At 45.0% G+C, this 27,355-nt stretch overlaps 1 protein-coding gene across 2 annotated transcripts in view; it reads left to right on the top strand.

The window, feature by feature from the left end:
• The window catches only part of KCNH7 (potassium voltage-gated channel subfamily H member 7), a 2,626,261-nt gene that overhangs the window by 1,591,546 nt on the left and 1,007,360 nt on the right, over window positions 1–27,355 (top strand). The gene's annotated exons all lie outside the window — the stretch shown is intronic.

Here is a 27,355-nt window from a genome sequence, read left to right on the forward strand (position 1 = left end):
TCTCCCCCATTCATATGTGAGGTCTGCTAGTGACGGAAAGCACATATTCCACTGACTACCTTAGGTAGATGATAGCATAATAGATTGGGGTTGCCACCTGTTCACCTTTGCGAGGGACACTCCCCTTTGGGCAATTGTGTCCTGCAAAATAAATGTTATTATGGCACATGGCCTGTAATTTAGGGAAAAGAATCCCTATATTGTCTGTAGTGGTTGCATAAAATGATTATGTTGTATCTGAAACACCTAGATGTTATAGGCAACAGTATTAGAAACTATAATTCTACAAGAATAACCTTTAATTATGCAAACCGGTGAAGTAGTCTATTTTCTACTGGCTGTGCGTATGTGTTGCCTTGCTAAATCTGACAGCTCTACATATAGGTCCTATAGGGCTGCCACCTTTCCAAATGGCCAAAGTGGGACCTACTACGTAGAAATTTCAGACATACCCAGGTCAGAACATACCTACAGCCGTGCATAGTACAGAACTATACGTATTAGCACAAATAAAAGCTTAGTCTAGTAGCAGTCAGGTTGCTTATGCTACTTCACATAACATATAGAAGTGTCATATATACAATAACTGTTACATGCAACTATTAGAGAAACATAGAATATAATATTGTCCTGTAATCTATGCCTAGATTATTTTTGCATGATACATACGCCTAAGGAGGGACTGTCCCACGCAAAGTGGGACAGGTGTAAATCCTAAAGTCTCACCTCGGCCAATTTAAAATGTGGCAAACCTACAATAAGTATGCAGTAGCATGACTCAGCAGACGGATGTGGGTCCCAAAACACATTTACTTGTCTGCATTGCAGAGTATCGGTTCCCATGTATCAGCCAGATGGGAGCAGATTGTATGAGGAACACACATATAATATGATTATCTCACTGGACAAGCCACCGATTCCGTACAGTCGAATGCCATGCAGTCGCCTAATGGTCAATTATACCCGATACTGTAGTCATGTAGTCCGATGTAATAGGCATCACAAGGGATCGCGCTCACCCAGCATGAGTGACACATGCAAGCACCAATGTTTGGTGCATGTGCAAGTGAGGGAGCGAGCGGGTGTAAGTGTGTTTGGCTACCAGTATGCGAGTATTGCACTGGTAAAGAAATGTGGAGTCTAACCAAGTGTAAGAAGCTGTAACCAGAGGTCAGCAGTGCTTAACACTGTGCAAACTGCTCCCAACTGCTTCAATGTGCCTTATTCATGCCATATCAAATGGGCTTGTTCTGGCTGCAAACAAATAACCATCCTTTGCAAGTGTTGGTAGCAACACCCTGTGCACACAGCTAATGTAAATTGCCAATACACCATGGAAAATATACAGACATTAGACAATACCACACACATACCATACAGCAGAATCATCCAACAGTATAGCAATGTACCGGCAGATATGTCCGGACCACTGGTGTTTGCAGACCTGGCCGTCTTGTGTTTACGTGTGTGAGCATGCCCAGTATGACCATTCTGCATGTTGTCGACTGACATTGCCATCATACCTTCAAGTGTTTGAGCACGCCCAGTATGGCCAACTGTATCGCATGTGTTACATGTCCAGGTAGTCAGTACTGTGGTGCCGACCTCTGCATTGTTCACTGACAGGTGGCATGCTGTGTCTGCAGGGTATCCATCAGTCATGTGGCATTGACTGTTGCTACATTTCTGCACAGCGTGGGGGGACATCTGACTGTATCCACATTCCTACACAGCACCAGGGGGGGGCGCACCTGACTGTTGCTATATGTGTACATTGGAAGGGGGGGGCACACCTGACACTTGTACACTTTTGTACTACTGTACTGGTATGTCAGGTACTCCATTTCAGTGTGTAGACCTACCTATTGTGCTGGCTAGAGGCATGCCAGTGTACTCCAGATCTTAGCTTTAATTACCAACATATTAGTTTCAGACGTCCTAGGCTTCACAACCTACATCCAACTGCCTGGCCTGCTGTAGTCTGTCTTTGTGGGTTTGTGAGGGGGGGGCATCCATTGGGCATATTCAGAGGCCATAGTACAGCATTTGTCTGTGTTGGTCTACACCTGTCCAGCTGGTTGAGACTTGTGTAGGCTGTATGGACACACATGATGCACAGCCTATTACCCGCAATGGGTTATGACACCCTGTGTACTACTGGCTACTATGGTGACCCCGGTATGTGCTACAGATGTCATGATGCCACTATGGATGTCTACTGTCTGCTGCCTTAACATTCGGCCACCAAATCCCCTTGCATGCTCACATCCATACCATAGCTACAGGTAACAACACATTATAATACAACTGCCAATTGGTAGGTTGATTGACTTACCTTGAGGGTTTGACAGACCTGAGAATGGTGCTGGAGGGCTGCCTATGTCAGATGCACATAGTGCACTTCCTATACATGGCTGAGCACAGGTAGTGTCATGTTTGGCATCCCTTTTACTGTCTGTGCGAGTCAGGGAGGGTGACATTCCCTGGGTACCTACTGTGTCAGTGCATATCTATGTGTTGCCTCTTTGCCAAGGCCAGGTCATACTGGGCACACCTCCTTCCGCCTACTGGGTCTGTCTGAGGTTGTTCCTCCTCCGAGTCACTCTATGCCTGTACAGGCCTTGGCATTGGTGGGGGGTTGTGTGGCCCTGCCCCATGCTGTTCCTGCTGCAGCTGTTTCCACAGGATCATATTGTGTAGCATAGCACATACCATAACAATTTGGGTGCATGTAGCTGGTGAATAATGCAAGGCTCCACCGGATGTGTCCAGACACCAGAACCATGACCTGGGCATCCCAAACACATGCTTTATTATATGTCTGGCCTGTGCGTGTGCCTCATTATGGCGTAGTTGTTCAGGTGTGTGTGCATTTCTGATGGGTGTCATCAGCCACAGCTCCAGTGGGTACCTAGCATCCCCCACTAAGTGACCGTAGGGGATGTCCATATTGGTAAATCTGTGTCAGATGCCATATATCAGAATCGTGATAGCTTCCAGGGCAGGCAGCACACACATTCAGTATAATGCCCTGGGCATCGCACACGACCTGGCAGTTGATGGAGGGGATGCACCTGCGGTTAATGTATGCCCTACCCTGCTCACCATGTGATGCTTTGAGGCATACGTGCGTGCAAACTATAGCACCCATTACCCCAGGGTAGTCTGCCATTTGGTGGAAGAGACACATATTGCTGTTCAACACCTCACGTGTGTTGAGGAAATGTACGTGCTCACTGGCATGTGGTGACATGGCATCCAGGAACTGGTGGAATACCCTGGATGCAGATGCCTGTGAGATCCCCATGATATCCCCAGTTATGCTTTGGGAGGTACCTGAGGCTAGTATACCTAGGCCTACACATACCTTGATATCCACTGGGATGGGTTCCCCTCGGCCTGTACGATGTGTCAGGTGTGGCCGGCACAGCTCAACAATCTGCTGTAGGAGGTCTCTGTCCACCCCATAGTGCTCCACTATCTCCAGCTCATGTAGCCCCTGGTAGGTTACCCTGGGTCTGTACAGTCTTCTCTGTCTCCTCACTGAAGTTTGTTCGGCAGCATTCACATCCTCACCACCCTCAGCCTCCTGCACATGTTGGTCTATGTTGCCTGCTGCAGCCCTTCTCATTTAGTTGGATCGTATGGTAAAATTTCCGCGCATGTATACACCGGTGGTGTAGAGTGTGGAAAAACCCGAGGGGATGGTGCTTGCTCACTTTATCGTAGTGTTCTGGGCTGGGCTGGGCCTGTAATCTGCTGATTGTGATAATTATCACCTGTTTGCCCAGCTTGTTCACCTTGACTACTCTCCTACTGCTGTTGTCCCTCCCAATTGCACTAGGCAGGTATAGACACACCCCTAGCTTAGGCGTGCTAAGCCAGGAGCAATCCCGAGACACAGGGCTCCAATGTACATACAGTATGCCTGACACCCCCCCATGCTTTCACCTATATTCGAGTCCTGCACCAGGCTATCTATACATGTACACTCTTGGGACCTGCATCACACCCTGTGGATAAATGGGATTCACTATTTTCCACCTCGTTTACATAGTATTGTCTTCTAATGCATAGTTATTATGACCCATACTGAGCCTCCTTAAAAATTAACCACTGCTTACTGTCATGCAGACCCGCACACAGCTGGTTAAAAGCACCTTACTATCACCGTAGTCAATGTCCCTTGTTCTTCCCAGCAACAAAACAACCGTCCTCTGTACGGCTCGAAACCGGGACCCTGCACACCACAGATGATGTACTTTACCACTAAGCCATGTCAGATATACAAACATCTGAGGTTATTACGTACAGATCATCCAGCACAGGCATTCAACAGTATAGGACATGTGATCCATCATGTAGATTTATGTGTGCTAATGTCCACACACACACACACACACACACACACACACACACACACACACATATATATATATATATATATATATATATATATATATATATATATATATATGGGTCTACCTGACATGGTCGACAGTTCATATGGTCGACAGTTTATTTGGTCGACAGTTCATTTGATTGACAAGCATTTTACGTGGGGGGCTGTGCCCCCCACACCCCCCCTAACTATATATATCAACTCCAGGGTTTCACAACATTGGGGAGGGGGGCAAATCTACTTGTCAACCAAATGAACTGTCTACCAAATGAGTGTCGATTACATGAACTGTCGACCATATCAGGTAGACCCATATATATATATATATATATATATATATATATATATATATATATATATATATATATATATATATATATATACACATATACATATACACACACATACATAGGTATAGAATATATATCTCAACAGTGGACCACGTGACACCAAAGCATTAGACAAGAATGAAAAGGAAACCACATGCGCCTCCTGCATTATGTACTGGTGTTACTATCAAGGCAAGTGTGTTTCTGTGCGTCACATGAGTTCAGACTGTATTAATGGTAAGATTAGGGCTGCTGACATTACTCACCAGACCTATTGCCGAATGTATGTTTATGTCTTGCCAACCCAGTCTCTTGGCCGATTATGAGATTTATGGCCACTATATAGGAAAACAACAAAACACATCCAGTAGCTAGCAACTCACAGACACCAACACATAGGATATGACTACCAAACACACACACCTGTCATGCCTTGTAATAGAGTACCTACCTGTCTATTCTATCACACTACAGCATTACACAGTTACAGAACGTGCTACTGAGATTACTGGGACACAACACTTCCAGAGGTATTCAGCAATGGAAAGCCAGCAATAGGGATTGTATGGAGTGTGAGCAGTCTAAAAGCATTATTCTGTGCTCAGGCAGACGGAGACATACACACACACAGTTGGCATGGCTGGGATTAGAACACTGACCTAACTACCTTATCACACTACAGCATTACGCAGTTACAGAACACGCTAGCATGATTACTGGGACACAACACTCCTATAGGTGTACTTCTAGGTGGGTGACATCATCAGCAATGGCAAAGTCAGCGATAGGGATTGTATGGAGTGTGAGCAGTCTAAAAGCATTATTCTGTCCCCAGGCAGATGGAGACACACACACACACACACAGTTGGCATGGCTGGGATTAGAACATCGACCTAACTACCTTATCACACTACAGCATTACGCAGTTACAGAACGCGCTACCGAGATTACTGGGGCACAGCACTCCCAGAGGTGTACTTCTAGGTGGGTGACATCATCAGCAATGGCAAAGTCAGTGATAGGGATTGTATGGAGTGTGAGCAGTCTAAAAGCATTATTCTGTCCCCAGGCAGATAGAGACACACACACACACAGTTGGCATGGCTGGGATTAGAACACCGACCTAACTACCTTATCACACTACAGCATTACGCAGTTACAGAACGCGCTACCGAGATTACTGGGGCACAGCACTCCCAGAGGTGTACTTCTAGGTGGGTGACATCATCTGCAATGGCAAAGTCGGCGATAGGAATTGTATGGAGTGTGAGCAGTTTAAAAGCATTATTCTGTCCCTAGGCAGATGGACACACACACACACAAACACACACACACAGTTGGCATGGCTGGGATTAGAACACCAACCTAACTATCTTATCACACTACAGCATTACACAGTTACAGAACGCGCTACCGAGATTACTGGGATACAACACTCCCAGAGGTGTACTAGGTGGGCGACATCATCAGCAATGGCAAAGTCGGCGATAGGGATTGTATGGAGTGTGAGCAGTCTAAAAGCATTATTCTGTCCCCAGGCAGACAGAGACACGCGCACACACACACACACACACACACACACACACACACACACACACACACACACACACACACACACAGACACACACACACACACACACAGTTGGCATGGCTGGCATTAGAACACTGACCTAACTACCTTATCACACTACAGCATTATGCAGCTACAGAACGCGCTACCGAGATTACTGGGACACAACACTCCGAGAGGTGTACTTCTAGGTGGGTGATATCATTAGCAATGGCAAAGTCGGTGATAGGGATTGTATGGAGTGTGAGCAGTCTAAAAGCATTATTCTGTCCCCAGGCAGATGGAGACTCTCACACACACACATACACACACGTGTGCATGTCAACTGTACACAGTAATTGTAATCTACACTTATCTCCCTATTCTGTTCCCCCGTGCATCAGACCATATGAGCATGTCCCTGCACTGATGGTGTGGATGACAGGGATGTGGCACAGGCATCATCATATGCACAGGGTGATAATGTTTGCCAGGGGCCTAGGCTGCATACATATTGTACAGTGGCACGTGCAACTATATGGGATATAATAGTTATATGTGCAGTAGTGACTTACCAGGCAACTCCAGGCTCGGTGGTTGAGAGACACCCACCTCCACTATGTCAGCTAAGGCTTGTGGATGCTGTTCTGCCGGAGTCCCCAGGTTGGCCAGTAGCTCCTCAGTACGTGTGAGTGGGGGCTGGGTTGGTGGCCCACCACCTGTTGCACCTTGTTCTCTGGTGATTGCATTTGCACGCTGTTTTACCTGTCTGATTAGGTCCGTGCAGTGTCTGTGCACCTGCTGGCATGTGCGGTTATGGCCACCCACATCATTAACCCTCCTGTGAAGTTCCTGCCACAGGTCATCCCGCTGCTGTGCATCCTGTGGCACATGGCTAAACAGGACATCATAGTTGTCTTGGAGGTAAGGCATACGGGCCTCATCCTCCAAGCATGTATAGGCCGGTAGCCTTGCTCGCAGCATACCTGGAAGACATAATGATGGAGACAGGTCACAGTATCTCAGAGATGCACAGAGATACAGATGTGCATACATGTGTATCACATTTATTACATATAAATAGTTGTCTTTGCAAATCTTCATGACACTGACACCACTGACATGTTTGTGTCTCACACATGTGACACCCAATGGGGATTGGATATTATCACTATATATGTGTGTCACCTGATTACATTACTCATGCTCCATGTGGATGCTGTCTTGATGTGGGCATGTCTGTTTGCCTGTACTGGTGTTCTTACCTATCAGCACATGCCTGGATGTGTCCACATTAATGGTGTCGACCTTGATGCTGTGAATATGTTACATATCAACACATACGCTGCCTTAATGGACATGACCTGTAACACTTCAGATATGCACATGGAAGGCTTTACATGCATATGTTTTGCCATATACATCTACACGGCACTGTACAGCAGTTCAACATTCTGCCACGTATCACCTGTGTTGCACATGTGATACACATGGGACACTGGCTAGCCTGATGGTATTTGCAGTGATGGTTATCAACTATAGCATGTATGGCCAAGGTCATCTAGTAGTCTGTATGCCTTGGGCCAAGTATGAGCCTAGGATGTAAGGTTACCTAGCTGTAGCCGACAGTCGTGTTTCTGGCGCCAGGTGAACCAGCACCACATAACTGATCCACACGGTTAATGATACATCTGCCATGCAGTCATCACACCATGTCTGACAGAGGTGAAATGTGCAGCTTTGCTGGACAGGGTTGCATAGTATGGCAGGAGTATTTAACGTGTATGGCACAAGGATCTGTCCAGCATGTGGTGATCCTTGTCCTAGGAAGGTGGATGTCCATGACGTATGTATTTAAGATCAGGATATGTACGTGTAGCATGTCCAACATCACAGTGTTGGACATGGCTTTATGCAGGGTAGGCATCATGCTACATAGTGGAGATGAGGATTGTGAAGGCTGGTGTCGGCCATCCAAACATGGCCAATACCCCTTAAAGGTGTTATGTGATCCGATAGGTCACTTGAGTGATGAGTATGGCTGAACAATGATCTCTATATTCATAGATGGCACCCTGTCATGACTAGGGTTGTCACTTATGACTACCTAACAGGCTTGGTGATGTCACTAGCTCAGGGAGGTAAACTGCACAGCAGCATCCCTTACACACAGTGTCCATTATGTTGACCACTGCCTAGGTGGTAGTTCATGGATACAGTGTTATTAACCTAGCGGTGACAATGCAATATGCAGCTGTCAGATTGTGCACATATGTCACACACCTCACCCACAAAGCCCCTTCTGTATGTTGTCCACAACACTGAGTCAGCTATTGCTCCTAGGTCATAGCCATTCACATACTTACATAGGCAGATGCCTCCCATTTGTCTGTGTGGTATGGGCTATAATGAGGGGGACTACAATGAATTAACCCTGTTTTATCATAGATGGCACTGGTGTGATATGCATATATTAATCAGACACCTTCTGATCAGTATTAGCAAAAAACTGATCAGTATTAGCAAAAAACTACGGGCACTCATAAAATCGTCTAAGGCCAGCTTCGAGAGAAAAATTCCACAGGACACTAAGGATAATCACAAGGCTTTCTTTAGTTATGTTAGGAACCTGGGTGGGAATTCCCAGATATGCTCAGAATTAGTCCAAAATGACAAAAAATACACCAAACCCACAGACATTGCCAACATCCTAGCTGACAGGTTCAGCACAAACTCCCCCCCTCCCCACCAAAAGGGCAAATATCTATCCCAGCAGAGTGCTGCCCCCCTGACATCTCAGATGCTCAGGTAAGAGCCGCCCTCTCCAAAGCAAAAACACAGCATCAATGGGACCAGACGGTGTCCCAGGCTGCGTCCTACATGAACTCCAAGAAGAGCTAAACCCAAACATAAAACTACTGTTCAGTCTCAGCCTTACTACAGGATATGTACCCAAAGAGTGGCGTACAGCAACAGTGATCCCTCTCCACAAAGGTGGTGCCTCAACGGATCCTGGAAGCTATCGCCCCATAAGCCTGACTAGCTTGGTCTGCAAAGCTATGGAAAGGATCATCATGGACCTTATAAATAAAAATATTGGGGACCTACAGACACTGGATCCTACCCAGTTCGGCTTTGTTAAGGACAGATCCTGCCTCTTAAACCTGGTTGATTTCTTTGAAACAGTCACCAAGGCCATTGATGAGGGGAAGGTGGTCCACACAGCCTACCTGGACCTCGCAAAAGCCTTCGAAACAATACCCCACTCGGGCATTATAGATAAGCTCACCAGCTTAAATCTAAACCCCTATGTCACTAGATGGTTTGCAAACTGGCTCAAGGACAGAACCCACATAGTTAGAATTGCTGGAGCCATGTCAGACTCCAAACCAGTTACAAGTGGCATCCCACAAGGCTCAGTCCTGGGACCTCTCTTGTTCGGTATATATTTCTCTGAGGTATAGGCCAACACAGAAGGACTGTGGCTGACCAAGTTCGCAGATGACTGCAAACTGGGTGCCATAATCGACTCTCCAGCCGACACAAGCATCCTCCAAAAGGGCCTCATAGAAACAGACAACTGGTGCCAGAGCCATGGCCTCAAGCTAAACGCCAAAAAGTGTATAGTCACTCCCTTTGGCAAAAACAAAGTGCCCACAAATTACCACATAGGTGGTAATCCATTAAGTACAGAAGAAGTAATTAGGGACCTGGGGACCCAAGTTGATAGCAGTCTCTCATTTGACAACCACGTGGCCAAAGTGATTAGAAAAACATTTTATATAGCCCACCTAATCATGAAGGGATTCACATCCAGATCAGGGGAGGTCATCATGCCTCTTTACTCATCCCTCATCAGGCCCATAATTGAGTACAATGCCCCTTTTGGGATGTACCTTACCAGACACCTGCAGCAACTGGAAAGACCCCAAAAGTACCTCACCAAGAGGATCAAAGGGCTCAAACAGATGCCATACGCTGCCCGGTTAAAGAAACTCCAGCTCTACTCAGTGGCATACCGCCTGTTCAGGGGCGATCTGTGCCTGACGTATAAAGCCATGTCCAACCCGGAATTAATGGACATGCTGCACCTCAGAAAATCCAAATCCCATCGAGCTACGCACTCGAGAGACTTGAACCTCAGCGCTGAAATAAATAGGACATGCTGGAGGGACAGATTCATAACCCAGAGGCTCCCTTCACTCTGGAATAAAATCTCAGTCCAGGTTAGGCAGAGTCCCTCATTGACTCTCTTCAAGGGGAATCTTGATGAGTGGATGGGTGATCATAGGTTTACCCCGGGTATCACTTCTGTGTCACTGTTAGACAGAGGCAGAGTATACTAACCTCGAAAAAGGGCATAGCAAAATAAATTTAAAATGGGTGGAGAAAGCCAAACATATTCTGGCTAGGCTTATAAATGCCCTAGGGCAGATAGCCTAGTATGAACCTATGAACCTATGTAGTGTTGGTTCTGTCAACAGTCCACTGGCAGAACACTCCTGTGACATACGAATGTACATCTAGTATACTGAGTGTAGGTGGAACACAGTATGGGTGATGATGTCCTATGACCTGTCACAGGTATGACATGCAGTGTGAAATCATCCGTACTGTTTTTTTTTTCTCAGAATCACCATAGTGGTGTCAAGGAAAGTTAGCGCCGATGGGGGGGGGGATCTTACAACATTTATTTTTTGTGTTAAAGGAGTTGGAGAAAAGTATATGAAGAAGAAGAAGTATGAAAAGACAGATAACAGGGAGTGGATTAGACCAACTTCAGTCATTTTCATGACTGTATGCTTATAGCAGAAGATGTGGGAGAAGTCATCAGCTGAAGACAAAGGAAACTGAAGTTGCAGTAAAACTGGAGTAACACACTCCAGGAAAGGGTGGGTATAGTGTAAGCAAAGTTTAAAATATCTGGCTGTAAACCTGTGCTGGACAGCTCAGAGAAGTGCTAAGCTCTATAAAAACATAGTAATACATAGTAATACATGTGTTTTTTCTGACATATGGCGTAACATGGAACACACAAAAATAAGAAGGATACAAATGGCAAATAAGATGGCCAACCAAGGATACCATGTACATTTAAGTGCTAACAAGTGTTATGTGCCTCAAATGGAGAAAAAGAATTACAAAAATGTGACAGACACGTATGGAAAAGTAAGAGGCTAAAATGAAAAAGAAGAGTTTTAAATGAATGGAGATAGAAATTATATTGAGGTGAAGTTTAATATATTCCTAGATGGTAGAAAAGCAGCAGGTCCTGGAAGAAGAAAGTGGAAACCAAAATAACAAAGAAAGAAATCCAGCACTGGAAAAGAATGGCTGTCTATTTTAATATATATAAAATAAAAACACAATAACAAAATGATGAGCACTTTCGTCTTTTACACAAGACTTGATCAGAAAATCAGACACACAAAATCCACTCCTTAAATACCGTCCTTGATTATTCAATTACCATTCCTAACAATTTTAACCCTTTAAGTCCCATTGCCTTTAAATACATAACATTGACTTTACCATCATGTTAAACATTATTTGAAAACCTTCCCCCGGATTCTCAAAAGCCTGCATGGAGTGGAAGATGAGTGCAGGAGCTCACGCAGGCAATATGTCTGCCGTGCAATCCAGGAACAGCAGACAGGGATGTGCACGACAGCTCCAGCACTAATCTTGCACGGACTAAGCCCTGGTATGCAAATCACCTCATTTGCAGGAGAAATCCATGCAAATGAGGGGATTTTGTAATCCAGGAAGCTTGCAATAGTCCGTGCAAGACTAGTGCAATCTGCAGAAATGTACTCGGTTAACAACCGAGTACATTTCTGCAAAATCCAAAACAGAGCTATGACAGCTTCAAATAAAGGCTGCATATCATTGAAGAAGCATGCCAATGGTTAAGTATAAGGCCATTGGCATTGCAAACCATTTAAAAAATGTAAAAATCAATTTTTATTTATTTTTTTGCCGATCTCGGCTGTTTAAGCATAGGACAGCGGAGCGCAAATGGGATCGGGGAGGATAAGAAAATAAACATAAAATGAGCATTCTAACTAAAATCAGTATTCTGCCATGCAAGTCAGTGGCAGGCAGAAGACAACCTGGCCAGTGAGTAGTGGTTGCTAAGGGGGGGAGGCTCAGTGTGAGACATGTAACTATGCATTAGCAGGCACTCCTGTGCAAATGAGGGAAAGGTTAATGAATCCCAGTTTTCCCCAGGGTGTGAGTCAGGTCCCAAGAGTGTAAGAGCATGAATAGCTGGGTGTAAGACTAGGATATAAGTGACATCATGGGGGGGGGGTGTCAGGCATACTGTAAGTGGATTGGAGCCCTGTGGCTCAGGACTGCTCCTAGCTTAGCATAGCTAAGCTAGAGGTGTGTCCAAACTGCCTAGCACTCTTTCGAAAGTGTAAGCAGGTGTGCTCGCCATGCACCAGAACCTACAGGAAGAAAAAAGAAGTTAAACCAGGATATAGCAGCTCTGTGCACATTTGAGCACTCCGTTTATGCGATGCGCACACAAGCTTAAACAGGGAGACAATGGGAAGGGAAAACGGCAGTAGGAAGGTAATCAAGGAGAACTAGCTTAGCTGACAGGTGAAATGTATCAGAAACAGCCAATTACACAGGCAGCATCCCAGCCCAGCACACCACTATAAACTAATCAAACATCTGTCCCCCTTGTTTTCCCAAAACCTCTGCACCACTGGTGTTATACAGATGGGGAAATTTTACAAAATTAAAGCAAGAGAAAAAAATGTTAGGAGCTGCTTTTGCTATCATAAACCAGCATGTGCAAGAGGCTGAGGGTGGTGAGGATGGGAATGCTGCTGAGCAACCTACAGTGAGGAGGCAGAGAAGAGTGTACAGACCCAGGGTAACCTACCAAGGGCTACATGAGCTGGAGATAGTGGAGCGCTATAGGGTGGACAGGGACCTCTTACAGCAAATTGTTGAGCTGTGCCGCCCATGCCTCACACACAGAACTAACAGAGGGAAACCCATCCCAGTGGATACCAAGGTATGTGTATGCCTAAGAATACTAGCTACAGGTACCTTCCAAAGGCAAACTGGGGATATGATGGGGATTTCACAGGCATCAGCATCCAGGGTACTCCACCAGTTCCTTGATGCCATGTCAGCACATGTCAGTGAGCACGTATATTTCCCCATCACCCATGAGGCGTTGGCCAGCAATATGCATCTCTTCCACCAAATGGCAGAATACCCTGAGGTACTGGGTGCAGTAGACTGCATGCACATATGCACTAAAGCACCACCAGGTGCAAGGGCTTCTCCTCCATCAACTGCCAGGTCGTGTGCAATGCCCAGGGTATAATAATGAATGTGTGTGCTGGCTTCCCTGGAAGCTACCACGATTCCCACATCTAGCATCTGACACAGCTGTACCAGACATTTGCCAATGGGGACATCCCACATGGTCACCTAGTAGGGGATGCTGGATAGGCATTGGAGCCATGGCTGATGACACTCATCAGAAATGCACACACACCTGAACAAGAACTCCATATTGAGGCACATGCACAAACACGGATCATAATAGAGCATGTGTTTGGGATGCTCAAGGAATTGTTCCGGTGCCTGGACACATCCAGTGGAGCCCTGCAGTACTCACCAGCTACATGTACCCAAATTGTCCTTGTATGTGCCATGCTACACAATATGATCCTGCCGAAACAGCTGCAGCAGGCACAGCATGGGGCAGGGCCACACAGCCTCCCTCCAGTGCCAAGGCCTGCACAGGCACAGAGGGACTCGGAGGAGGAACAACCTGAGCCTGCCCCAGTAGGCAGAAGGAGGCATGGCCGGTATGCCCTGGCCTTGGCAAAGAAGCAACACATAGCACATGCACTGACACAGTAGGGACCCAGGAAATGACATCTCTCTCCAACTTGCACATACAGTAAAAGGGATGCCAAACATGACACTACCTGTGCTCAACCATGTATAGGGAGTGTACTATGTCCATCCAACATAGGCAGCCCTGCAGCACCACCCTCAATACTGGGACACCCACAAGGTAAGTGACTCACACATGCCAGTTGGGAGGGCACATACCCAACAACAGTCACAGCCAGCAGGATAGGTGTAGACAAACACAAACAAATGCTGTACTATGGCCTCTGAATGAGCCCTATGGGTAACCCCTCCCCCAGGCCTACACAGACAGAGTACAGCAGGCCAGGCAGTTGGATGTAAGTTATGAAGTCTAGAAAGTCAGAAACTAATGTGTAGGTAGTGAAAGCTAAGATCTGTAGTACACTGGTATGTCTCTAGCCAGCATGATAGGTACGTCTGCAGACTGAAATTTTGTACCTGACATACCAGTACAGTCCTAGCAACTGAGTAAATGTGTCAGGTGTGCCCCACCATCCTACTTACACTTATAGTAACTGTCAGGTGTGGCCCCCCCGCCCCTGTGTAGAAATACAGAAACAGTCAGGTGACCCCCCCCCCCACTATGCAGAAATGTAGCAACATCAATGGCAAATGGCCGATGTATACCCTGCAGACACAGAATGCTACCTGTCAGTGTACAACACAAAGGTCAGCACCACAGTACAAACTACCTGGACTTGATCCACACATGCAATACAGATGGCCACACTGGGCATGCTCACACACTTAGACGAATGAAGGCAATGTTAGTCAACAACATACTCAAAGATCATACTGGGCATGCTCACACACTTAAACACATGAAGGCCATGTCTGCAAACACCAGTGGACCAGACGTATCTGGCAGTTGCAGTACTTATTGCAGACACATGTCAGTATGCACCACTCTTGCCTTGCACACACAGTGGATGGTAATACACACATATATGTAATGACAACACACTATAATAAGCCAAAGGTAGATGGACATAGATGTGTGGAGTAGGGTGATGGTGGCAAGGAGCCATCTGGGCCTGCCCCACCCACCACACAGCCAAAGGGCCCCAAACACGAGGGCCAGGTGTCACTCACTGCAGATACTAGCCACCAGTATCTGTCAGCATGACAAGCTATATGGTGCACGTGCCAGCTGTGTAACATGACTGTACAAGGAAGTAGTCACCTAGTAGCTGTATACATGTACCCGTGGCATATGACCCCATGTGTGCCTGCATGTGGCATGACAACCCCTACATGAATGGGTTATGGCCCATGCACACACCACCCTCCCCATAGCAGTATCATGACAAGCCTGCTGAGGTCATCCAATGTGAAATACACCTTTGGGAGAGCTGTAGCTCAGTAATCCCCATGACACATCCCATAACTGTGTACTGCTGTAGTGATAAACTAGTCAGGTAGTAGTTCTAACCCCAGACCTGGCAACTATGTGTGTGTGTATTGGTGTGTGAATATGTGTGTGTGTCTGACTGAGTAGAGAGCAATGCTTTTTAGGCCACTCACACTCCGTACAATGCATATACTCACCTTTGGCAAGGCTGCTGATGTCATTCACCTGGAAATACAACTTTGGGAAAGTAATAGCCTAGTAATCCCTGTAGTGCGTCCTGTAACTGAGTACTGCTGTAGGGTGATAAAGTAGTTAGGTAGGTGCTCTAACCCCAGACCTGGCAACTGTGTGTGTGTGTTGGTGTGTGAATCTGAGTGTGTGTGTGTGTGTCTGACTGACTGGAGAGCAATGCTTTTAGGCCACTCACACTCTGTGCAATGCATATACTCAACTTTGGCAAGGCTGCTAATGTCACTTACCTAGAAATACACCTCTGGGAAAATCATAACCCAAAAATCTCCATAGCACGTCCTGTAACTGTGTATTGCTGTAGTGTGATAAAGTAGTTAGGTAGATGTTCCAACCCCAGACTTGGCAACTGTGTGTGTGTGTGTGTGTGTGTGTGTGTGTGTGTGAATCTGTGTGCGCGTTTGTCTCTGACTGTCTTCGACTGAGTAGATAACAATGCTTTTTAGGGTACTCACACTCCTTAGAATTCATATACTCAACTTTGGCAAGGCTGCTGATGTCACCCACCTAGAAATACACCTCTGGGAATGTTGTAGCTCAGTAATCTCTGTAGAGTGTCCTGTAACTGCATATAGCTGTAGTGTGATCTAGAACTGTGGTAGGGTTCCATCTCCACCCATGGCAGTTCTGGATGTTTTGTGTGTGTTCCAATGTCTGTGCATGGATGAATGCATTATAGGCTACTCACTCACAGTACATTTCAAATGCCTTACTTTGGCAATTCTGCTGATGTCATTCATTGTGAAATATACCTTTAGGGAAGGACTTCTCTAGTAATCTTTGTGGTGTGTTCTATAACATATCTATGCTGTAGTGCGATATAGACCTTAGTCAGGGGTTCTATACCCACATGTCATTTGTGGATGTTTTGCGTGTGTCTCACTGTCTGTGTAGGGAGCAATGCATTTTAGGCTAGTCACTCATAGTACAGTTGAAATGGCCTTCTTTGGTAATCCTGCTGATGTCATTCAATGTGAAATACACCTTTGGGGAAAAAGTACTCCAGTAACATCCGTGGCGCGTACTATAACTGCATAGTGCTGCAGTGTAATAAACTAGTTAGGTAGGGGTTCAACTCCCAGACATAACAGGTGTGTGTGTGTGTGTGTGTGTGTGTGTGTGTGTGTGTGTGTGTGTGTGTGTGTGTGTGTGTGTGTGTGTGCATGTGTTTGTAGGTCATATCCTGTGTAGAGTTGGTTTAGGAGTGTGTGACACCTGTGGGCAATGTGGAGGGGAGTTTGCTTATTTCTTTTATGGTGGTCCTACTATATATCACAATGTCAACCATACAGGGATAACAGATGTAAATTAAGTAAGAGGCTGGTGTGCAAATCCATACCTATACATGTGACATCAAGGCCTGCCACTTGTTTGGCTGTGGGGGGGATTCCTATTTGTACAAGACGTATAGTGTATGGGGCATCTCAACCCCATTAACAGTGCATGTGGACATATGTGTATTTGTTAATCTGCCATTGCTATCTACAAATGTATGGCCATATATACCTGTATAGATTTACACATCTGCTAATATATATATACATATAAAACTATGTCCATATACACCTACATAGATATATATCTGCGTACACATATGTAAAGTGCTGTATATATGCAGACATATAGGTGCAGACACATATATGTGTCAATATAGGCATATGCATGTATATATGTGCATATATATTGATATATATGTATATAGTTTTAGAAATTAATACATATATCTACATATCTAGATATGTTGTATCTGTTTAGATATTAATACAGGTACACACACATACATCTAGATGTTGGTATACATTCTCTATATTGTTGCATGACTGGAGTGGATGATATGTTTCTGCAAACATCAAATTTCTTTGTATCTGTCATGGCTTAGTGGTGAATCACTTTGTCTATGGTGTGCAGGGTCCTCAGTTTGAGCCCTTCAAGAGCTGTTTATTTTGTTGCTGGGCAGAACACAGTCCATTGGATACACAGTGATTAAGGCACTTTAAAACAGTTCTAAGCAGGTTTGCACGGAGCTAAGCAATGCCTACACAGGTTAAGCAATTCAGCAGCTGAGTATAAGAAATTGTAACCAGATTTTAGCAGTGCTTACCTCCATGCAAACCCACACAAACCCACATACAACTGCTTTAAAGTGCCTTAATCACTCTGCATCCATCGGCCCTTGTTCTGCCTAGCAACAAAATAAACAACCTCTGCTAGGCTCAAGCCCAGGACCATGCACACCATAGCCCAAGTGGTTTACTTCTAAGCAATCTCAGATATACCTAACCCTGCTGTATTCACAAACAAATCATCCAGCCCAGTCATACAACAGTTCAGAGAATGTATTCAAACATGTAGATGTATGTGTGTGTGAAAATATATTAATGTCTAAACAGATAAAACATATTGATATATGTAAATATATATATATATATATATATATATATATATATATATATATATATATATATAGACATATATGTAAGCAGATACTTATATATATATAGCTATATAGGTATATACGGACATACATCTGTAGATAAAGTGGGAACATAGCAGAAACATATATGTCCACATGCTCCATTAATGAGGCTGACAGGCACAAACAACATATGTCATGCATGAATAGGTATTCCCCCCACAGCCAAACATGTCTGCTCTGCAATACACTACCAACTGTTGCAGATCCCATAACCAGGACCTTACATGGCAAGAGCACAAGATGTTAACAGTACTCCATCCCACCTGTATGATGTCAGGATGGTATCAGTAACATATCATGCAGTACAGTCAGGCTCATAATGACTCCCATATTGCAGTCATCTGTAACTTTTGTTAGCCAGAGTCCCATACTGTTGGCCTGTACATCAGAGATGTAGATGCCAAACAACAGTGGTCCCAGGACTGAACCCTGAGGTACTCCACTTGTCACTTGTCTGGGGATGGAGTTGGAGTCAGTTACACCTACAGTTTGGGTTCTGTCAGTATGCCATGTGGCAAAGCAGTGGGTGGCATAGAGATGTATGGCCGGATTAGTATGTTAATCTATGTTTTCAGACTGGGGGGTGATGTTGAAGGGCTTGGCGAGGTCCACATAGGCTTTGTGGACTGCCTTACCCACTTCAACAGCTATGCAGACTAAGTCAAAGCAGTCAATCAGTTTCAGGATACAAAAATGTGCCTCCATGAGCCCAATCTGTGTGGGGTCCAGTGTTTGAAGGTTGCCAATGTCTGCGTTCAAAACATCCCTGATAATGCATTCCATGGCCATGCAGATCAGACACGTCAGACTGATGTGACGGTAGTTCCACAGATCACAGGTGGATCCCCCCTTGTGGAGTGGGATAACTGCAGCTGTGCACCACTCAGTGGGCACCAGGCCTGATGCGAGGCAATGATTATACATGACAGTTAGGTGAGTTGCCATTCCATTTTGTAGTTCATGTAGTACACAGCCCAGAATATCATCTGGTCCCATGGATGCTGTATTCTTAGTTATGGGTAGTGCGTTGTCTGCCTGTGTGGCCATGATTACTGGACAATGGAACTCTTTACGTATTGACATGGGCCTTTTTGGGGGTGTGAGGGGGTGAATGTGGCACTAAATCAATCTGCCAGAATACTGGCACATTCCGTGGGAGCAGTCTATGTAATGCCATTCTGTTGCAGCTCAGAGCACTTCTGAGCATTGCCAGCTAGAATTCGGACATAACTATAGAATGCTGTGTGGTTGTCCATGGAATCTGTGGCAATTTTAGATCCCCCCTTGTGGAGTGGGATAATTACAGCTGTGCACCACTCAGTGGGCACCAGGCTTGATGCGAGGCAATAATTATACATGACAGTTAGGTGAGTTGCCATTCCATTTTGTAGTTCATGTAGTACACAGCCAAGGATGTAATCTGGTCCCATGGATGCTGTATTCTTAGTTGTGGGTAGTGCGTTGTCTGCCTGTGTGGCCGTGATTACTGGACAATGGAACCCTTTACGTATTGACATGGGCCTTTTTGGGGGTGTGAGGGGGTGAATGTGGCACTAAATCAATCTGATAGAATATTGGCACATTCTGTGGGAGCAGTCTATGTAATGCCATTCTGTTGCAGCTTAGAGCACTTCTGAGCATTGCCAGTTAGAATTCAGACATAACTATAGAATGCTGTGTGGTTGTCCGTGGAATCTGTGGCAATTTTAGTTACATAATCAGCTTTGGAGGATTCCATGAGGGATCTCAACATCTTACTGGGGCTGGTAAGGGAGTTGTTTGCATCCTTGGATTATCCTTTTTTCTTCAACAGTGTCTACCATCTGTTGTATACTCTGTTAATGGCAGGAGACCTCCAGACTAGCTTGATTATTTGGGAGGTAAGCGTTGTGGTTCTATGTGGGATGCCAGGAATCATGCACAAGTGGCTGTGCTCATACAGTGCCTTAGTGCAGGATTCGTCAGTTGAACTGTCAACTCCTGTCTTCATGGGTGTCATAAACATTGTCACTTCTGCCATGAAGTTGGCCTTGGAGAGGTCTTTTATGTTTTATGGACAACTGTATATACATTCCTTTCACATGTTAACATGTCAAGTTTGATTAGGCTATGGTGGGATTCCTTTGGGGGAACTGCAGTCCCATGTACTGTTGTGATGGATTAGTGGTTAATTACTGTGACTATAGTGTACAGGGTCCTGGGTTCATGACCTGCAAAGGCAGGTTATTTTTGTTCTGGCCAGAACAGCGGTGAATGCATACAGACTGATTAGGGCAATTTAGATTAGTCACACTCAATACATTTCAAATGCCCTACTTTGGCAATCCTGCTGATGTCAATCACTGTGAAGTACACCTATGGGGAAAGAGTACTCCAGCAATCTCTGTGGTGTGTGCTATAACAGCATAATGCTGTAGTGTGATATGGAACTCTGGTAGGGGTTCTATTTCACACACGGGAGTTGTGGATGCTTTTGTGTCTGTTCCTGTGCCTGTGTATGCAATGCATGTTTGGCTAGTCACACTCACTACAATTCATTCACTCTACTTTGGCAGTCCTGCTGATCTCACTCACTGTGAAATAAACCTTTGGGGAAAGAATACTCCAGTAATCTCTGTGGCACATTCTGTAATGGCATAGTGCTGTAGTGTAATAACTAGTTAGGTAGGGGTTCTAATCCCAGATTTGGCATGTGTGAGTCTTAATGTGTTGATGTTTGTTATTCATGTTCTGTGTGGAGGTGGCTGTGAGTGTGTAACAACTGGACCCAATGTTGAGTGTGTTTTTAATATTTCTTATATGGTGCCCCTAGCATAAATCACAATATCCACCTTGCAGGGATAACAGATGTGATATCAGTACATAGTCAGTCACCAGTTCGATACCCTGGACTGGTAGGTGTGTGACACAAACATGCTTACCTTTTACTCTCCCAACCCACCCTGACTTATCTTTGCCTCTGTCTGCCTCTCTCACTCCCCCTCTGGTGGATGTGGAGACTTGCACCTGCTTTGCTTAGCCAATGGCATGTGTATTGTCAGTGATGCTCATGCTCAGCTGATGGGCTCTGCACAGATTACAGCCCTCCTCTAGCTGATTGCATGTGGAACAGCTGTGGTAACATCCCATAGCCAATTGCATGGAAACACACTCCAATATCTAGGAACATCTTGTTGGTGTTGGGCCTTTTCATTCACTGTGAGCAGGAACTAAATTGGTTGTTTGGCAAACAGCATCACAGATGGATTGGGGACTTGCCTCTGACAACATACACTGTGGAAACAAACCAACACACAGAAGGGGGATGTGCCTGTCTGGACTACAGACTGTAAGTACTGCTATACTGCAGTTGGGGTACTCTTGGTTTAACAGGGTGTGTGTGGATATGGCTGTCCTACATGTTTTAATACTTGTCATGTCAGTGCTATTTTTATGAGGAATCCCCATCTGTAGAGTCATCTGCAGACTGGGCAGTATGTGGTGCCTTGTGTTACCCACAGAGCACCTATCGCTGAACTGCAGAAGGTAGTGTGAGGATTGCAGTCAGTAGATGGTGACAGCCGGGAGAGTTACTGATGTCATATCCTCATAAGACATATGTTGCATCAAACCCTGTTACGACAGGAAATGTATGAGACCATCACAGTGACATGTCAGTATTGGGCCTGTGTTGGTGCCTCCAGCCACAACCCTGTTAACCTTTGTACATATGTCATGCAGTAGGGGGTGCATATATTCTGTACACCATATTCAGTGACAACATATCTGATAAGCCAGTGAGATATCAGACTGCTATACATATGTTATGTATAGTAGGGGTTATATTTGAGGACATAGCTGGGCATTCTGTGGTTGTGTGTACAGTACTGAGGTATGTATAAGTCTGGTAATTGTCGACAGTGTGTGTATAGTACATATGTACCTTGGCCTGTGTAGAGACTGTGGTAAATGTCATTGTTCTTTGTCCTGTTCTATCTGATGTTACATGCTGCTCCACTGTATGTCACCCTATCAGCTTACATGTTTGTAGGGGCAGACACAAACATGTCCAAAACCACAGACGGCCATCGGACCACATTGTGTAGTGGCCCAGTATATGTAGGGTTGTTGTGTGAGTGGCCCGTATGAGGATGATGTACATCAGATAGTCCATATACTGTAATAGTACGCTAGCTTACCATATGTGGCTGTGGCTGTGTTCACTTTGGTTGTGGTTATGCACTTTCACACAGGTGTTTGTTACTCTGTGATGTGACATGCCTGTAGAGCCTGCTATCTATGCAGGTACATGTGTATTCCCACATAGGAGAAGTAGCCCAATGTTGGGTCAGTCTGCCTGTAGCCTTCACTATGCTTTGTTGCATGCCTAGCAGCTTACTGTACTTATCCAGTGAGATGTCATGTCCAGATACTTGCCAGATGTACTGCTGTCTGGCAACCATAACAGTCATGTCTGTCAGACAAAGCAGTGGGATGCTGTTCAGATGTATGTCACTAACTAGTGGATAGTATGTTGCCATGGCACCTCTGTACCAGCTGTTATTATGTGTCAGGATAGACAGGTGTGTATGAATGCATAACCTATGGGGGCAAATGTATACCAGTAAGTATGCGTTATACCCATCTACATGGCTATTAACATCCACATTGACAGGCCTGGTCCACATGTCTTGCATGAAGGGGTTCTGTGTATACCTCTGGACTGACCTGAGTGTGTCAGACTGCCACATATATTGGCCATATCACAGTTGTAGTCTATAGGGGCATTACTGTGCTAGCAGTGGTACTGTACTATGATAACCTTAGGATGTCTGTAAGTAGCCAATGGTGCACATGTTAACAGCAGATGTGGCCTTCCATACGCACCATTTCTGTGAAGACAATCCCTGTTACAGTAGAAATAGTCTACAAATTTACCTGCACTATATATGTGGCATCCCCTTGCACTGACAGGTTGGTACTACTGGGGCTGAGGTAGGGCTCCAGGCCATGTGCAGGACATATGGTGAACATATATGTATAAATAAGTATACATATATCCATACAGATATGTACACGTATACATATCTTGTTTACTGTATGACATCAGTTTTACACATATGTGCCTGTGTTCCAGACTCTGTCCTCCACCTACATACCAGGCTTTGCACATATGACATGCTGTCAGGGGTTGTTATGTAGTGGGCTGTGTGTATGTCATGCTGTCATTCCTGCCATCACTCCACTGCTGTTGTGTCCCCCACACATACTGGGGGGTTGGGGCCATATATGTGTGGGTTTCACCTACACAATACATGTGCCCTAATGCACTCCAGAAGCCAGTGTATGTAACAGTGGTATATGGCCCAGTATTAGTGAGTGTAGGGGGTGTGAACCATGACTAACCTAGGCTGTTACAACATGTGTTGGTATCTGGGATAGGCTGCCTTAAGGTATCTGGATGTACTTTACCATACAATCCACCTTGGGTAAATGCAGACCTACTGCCTCCTTCCATACAGGATGATCTGTTTGTCAGTGTGACTGTGATGGTGTCAGGTATGCCTTGTTATGTAACGGATACATCCCATTGTGTCAACTGGGGTCTGTCCTCCATAGGGATTATGTACAGAGTGTAGATAGAGGCTGCTGACCTATACATCTGCATTGCGTACTGTTGATTGTCTGGTATGCTGTGGCCCAGTCTGTCATTACTAATGTACTACTTGTAGGCCTTGGCCTGGACAGCAATATATGTCAACTTTTCCAGACTACTGTCTCAGTATAACTGTTTCACAATTGCATTATACTGTTCATATGGATGTCAGTGTCTAAACAGCTATATGGCATAGCATATACAACTGTCATAGTACACAAATAAAGCTTTCACATTCATTTATGCATACCTGTGTGTGGTGTTATACCCTTTGATATGTCTGTGGGTATATGTTGCAGGCTATGACTGTCATTCATATGGGTGTCCCTTACAGTTTCCAGTTGGTATGATGGTGACTGTAAGAATACTGGCTTCTCCATATTGTGTGCATGTATTACATAAGTATATTACTGTACAAATCTCTGTGTGTGCATGTGTAGGTACATATATATATATACCTATATCTGCATATATGTGTCTGTGTATATGTATCCCAGGGATGGCCATGTCGTGTCTGATCCTGGTTATGGGATCTGCAACACTTGGTACTGTATTACAGGGGGGTCGTGCTTGGCTGGGAGGGGTATATCTATTTGTACCAGACGTATATTGTGTGGGGCCTCTCAACCCCATTAACATGACATGAGGACATATATGTCTTGTTATTTAACCATTATTTTTTTTTTTGTTTTTTATTTTACATTTGTTGACCGGGATATTCCGACTGGATACATATCCATTTTCAGCGGAAGCCCGGCGAGAAAAGCTCCAACATACATACATTCATAAAAGAAAAGAAAGAAAATAGAACAAATAAGAATTAAAAAAAAAAAAAACTTTTGTTTACAGAATTGTTCCAGCCATCTAGTCATACAGATACATCAAAGAGATGAGAATAGGCTTAGTTAACAAATACAACCTCTTAGTGAGGGTCCAAGTTACATGCGTCAGGTAGATATTTACATATTGTATACTTTATGATAAAGGTATCTTAGTACAGACCGGTTCTGTCAACCAAGTACAGAGATGGATTGTATCTAAAGATTGTTAAGGTGAATTAACTATAGTAGAGAGGGCAAGGGAATTTAGTAACAGGTTTTGCAAGAGTGGGCTAATCAGGGCTAGAGCATGGACATAGACAGAAAAATTGCCATGGATTCAAAGGACAATCATAAGGCCTTGTTCAGCTATGTTAGGAACCTGGGTGGAAACTCCCAGATATGCTCAGAATTAGTCCAAAATGATACAAAAATCACTGAACCCACAGGCATTGCCAACATACTGGCAGACAGGTTCAGTGCAAACTTCACCCCCCTCTCCCCCCCTAAAGGAGAGATAACTATCCCAGCGGAGTGTAGCCTCCCAGACATCTCAAATGTGCAGGTGAAAGCTGCTCTCTCTAAAGCTAAAAACACAGCATCAATGGGACCGGATGGTGTCCCCGGCTGTGTGCTACACGAGCTAAATGAGGAATTAAACCCGCACATAAGGCAGCTGTTTAATCTCAGCCTTACCACAGGATACGTGCCCAAGGAGTGGCGTACGGCAACTGTGGTACCACTCCACAAAGGCGGTGCCTCTACCGACCCTGGTAATTACCGCCCCATAAGCTTAACAAGTCTAGTCTGCAAAGCTATGGAGAGGATCATAATGGAGCTCATAACCAAAGATATAGGGGACTTGCAGACATTGGACCCGACCCAGTTTGGCTTCGTCAAGAAAAGATCATGCCTTTTGAACTTGGTTGACTTCTTCGAAACAGTCACCAAGGCCATTGATGAGGGAAAGGCAGTCCATACAGCCTACCTTGACCTTGCAAAGGCTTTCGACACAATACCCCACTCGGGTATTGTAGAAAAACTTACCAGCTTAAATGTAAACCCATATGTCACAAGATGGGTTGCAAACTGGCTTAAGGACAGAACCCACAGGGTTAGAGTTGCTGGCGCTATGTCAGACTCCAAGCCGGTCACAAGTGGTGTCCCACAGGGCTCAGTCCTTGGCCCCCTATTGTTCGGCATCTACTTCTCAGAAGTACAGGCCAACAGGGGAGGACTTTGGCTGACAAAGTTTGCAGACGATTGCAAACTGGGCGCCATAGTGGAAAGTGCATCGGACACGGATATCCTTCTGAAGGGACTCACGGAAACAGATAGCTGGTGCCAGAGCCATGACCTGAAGTTAAACGCCAAAAAATGTATATTCATACCCTTCGGGAAAAACAAGGTAACCCCAAGCTACCATATAGAGGTTATCAGGGACCTGGGGACCCAGGTTGACAGTGGCCTTTCTTTTGACACTCACGTTGCTAAAGTGGTTAGAAAGACCTTCTACATTGCCCACCTGATCATGAAGGGATTCACATCCAGATCTAGTGAGGTCATTGTTCCCCTGTACTCTTCACTTATCAGACCAATGATCGAGTACAATGCCCCATTCGGGATGTATCTCACCCGACATCTGCAGCAATTGGAGAGACCCCAAAAGTTTCTCACCAAAAGGATAAAGGGACTCCAAAATCTGTCATATGCTGCCAGATTGAAGAAACTCCAGCTCTATTCAGTCGCATACCATCTGCTCAGAGGTGACATGTGCCTGACATACAAGGCCATATCCAACCCAGAATTAATGGACATGCTCCACCTCAAAAAATCCAAATCCACTAAAACCACAAGAGCAAGTGACTTAAACCTTAGCACGGATATAAATAGGACATGCTGGAGGGATAGATTTATCACTCAGAGACTCCCTATGCTGTGGAATAGAGTCCCGGTCCATGTGAGGCAGAGCACCTCGCTGGCTCTGTTCAAGAGAAATCTTGACCTGTGGATGGGAGATCGTAGGTTTACCCCGGGAATCATCTCTGTGTCACTGCTGGACAGAGGCACAACAAACTAATGGGTACAGTATTTTTTCATATAAGGGGTGGCGTAAGCCACAAAAATTCGGGCTAGGCTTATAAATGCCTTGGGGCAGATAGCCTAGTATAAACCTATGAACCTATGAACCTATGAAATGGAGTTTGAGTCTTTTCTTAAATTGGGATAAGGAGGTCATGAGAGTAAGGTGGGCAGGGAGAGAGTTTCATATCTTACCGATGGCATTAGCAAATAGGAAGTTTTCGGCTGATTTGTTGGATTTGACTGTTTGGACAAGCAGCCTATTAGATGAGTGGAGTGAGCTAAGATTACTGTATGGGCGATTATATTTTCCAGTGCAGGGGTGTCACCTAGTTATTTGAGAATTTTATATGCTTCAATATGCTGGTTTAGTTGTAAAAGGCTCTGTAGTTTTATCCAGCCTAGGTCTATTAGATTAAGGCAATAGTGTGTCCTGTAAGGTGTGCCAGTGGCGAATCTTGCAATGTTATTATAGCAGTTGGAGAATTTACTAAGGTTAGATTTGCTAAGGTTAGTATCATGGGTGAGGCATAAAGAAGGGTAGAGAGAAGAT

The sequence above is a fragment of the Protopterus annectens genome, chromosome 6.part0 (genome assembly GCF_019279795.1).
Source record: "Protopterus annectens isolate FY-2018-M chromosome 6.part0, PAN1.0, whole genome shotgun sequence".
Classification (NCBI taxonomy): Eukaryota; Metazoa; Chordata; order Ceratodontiformes; family Protopteridae; genus Protopterus; species Protopterus annectens.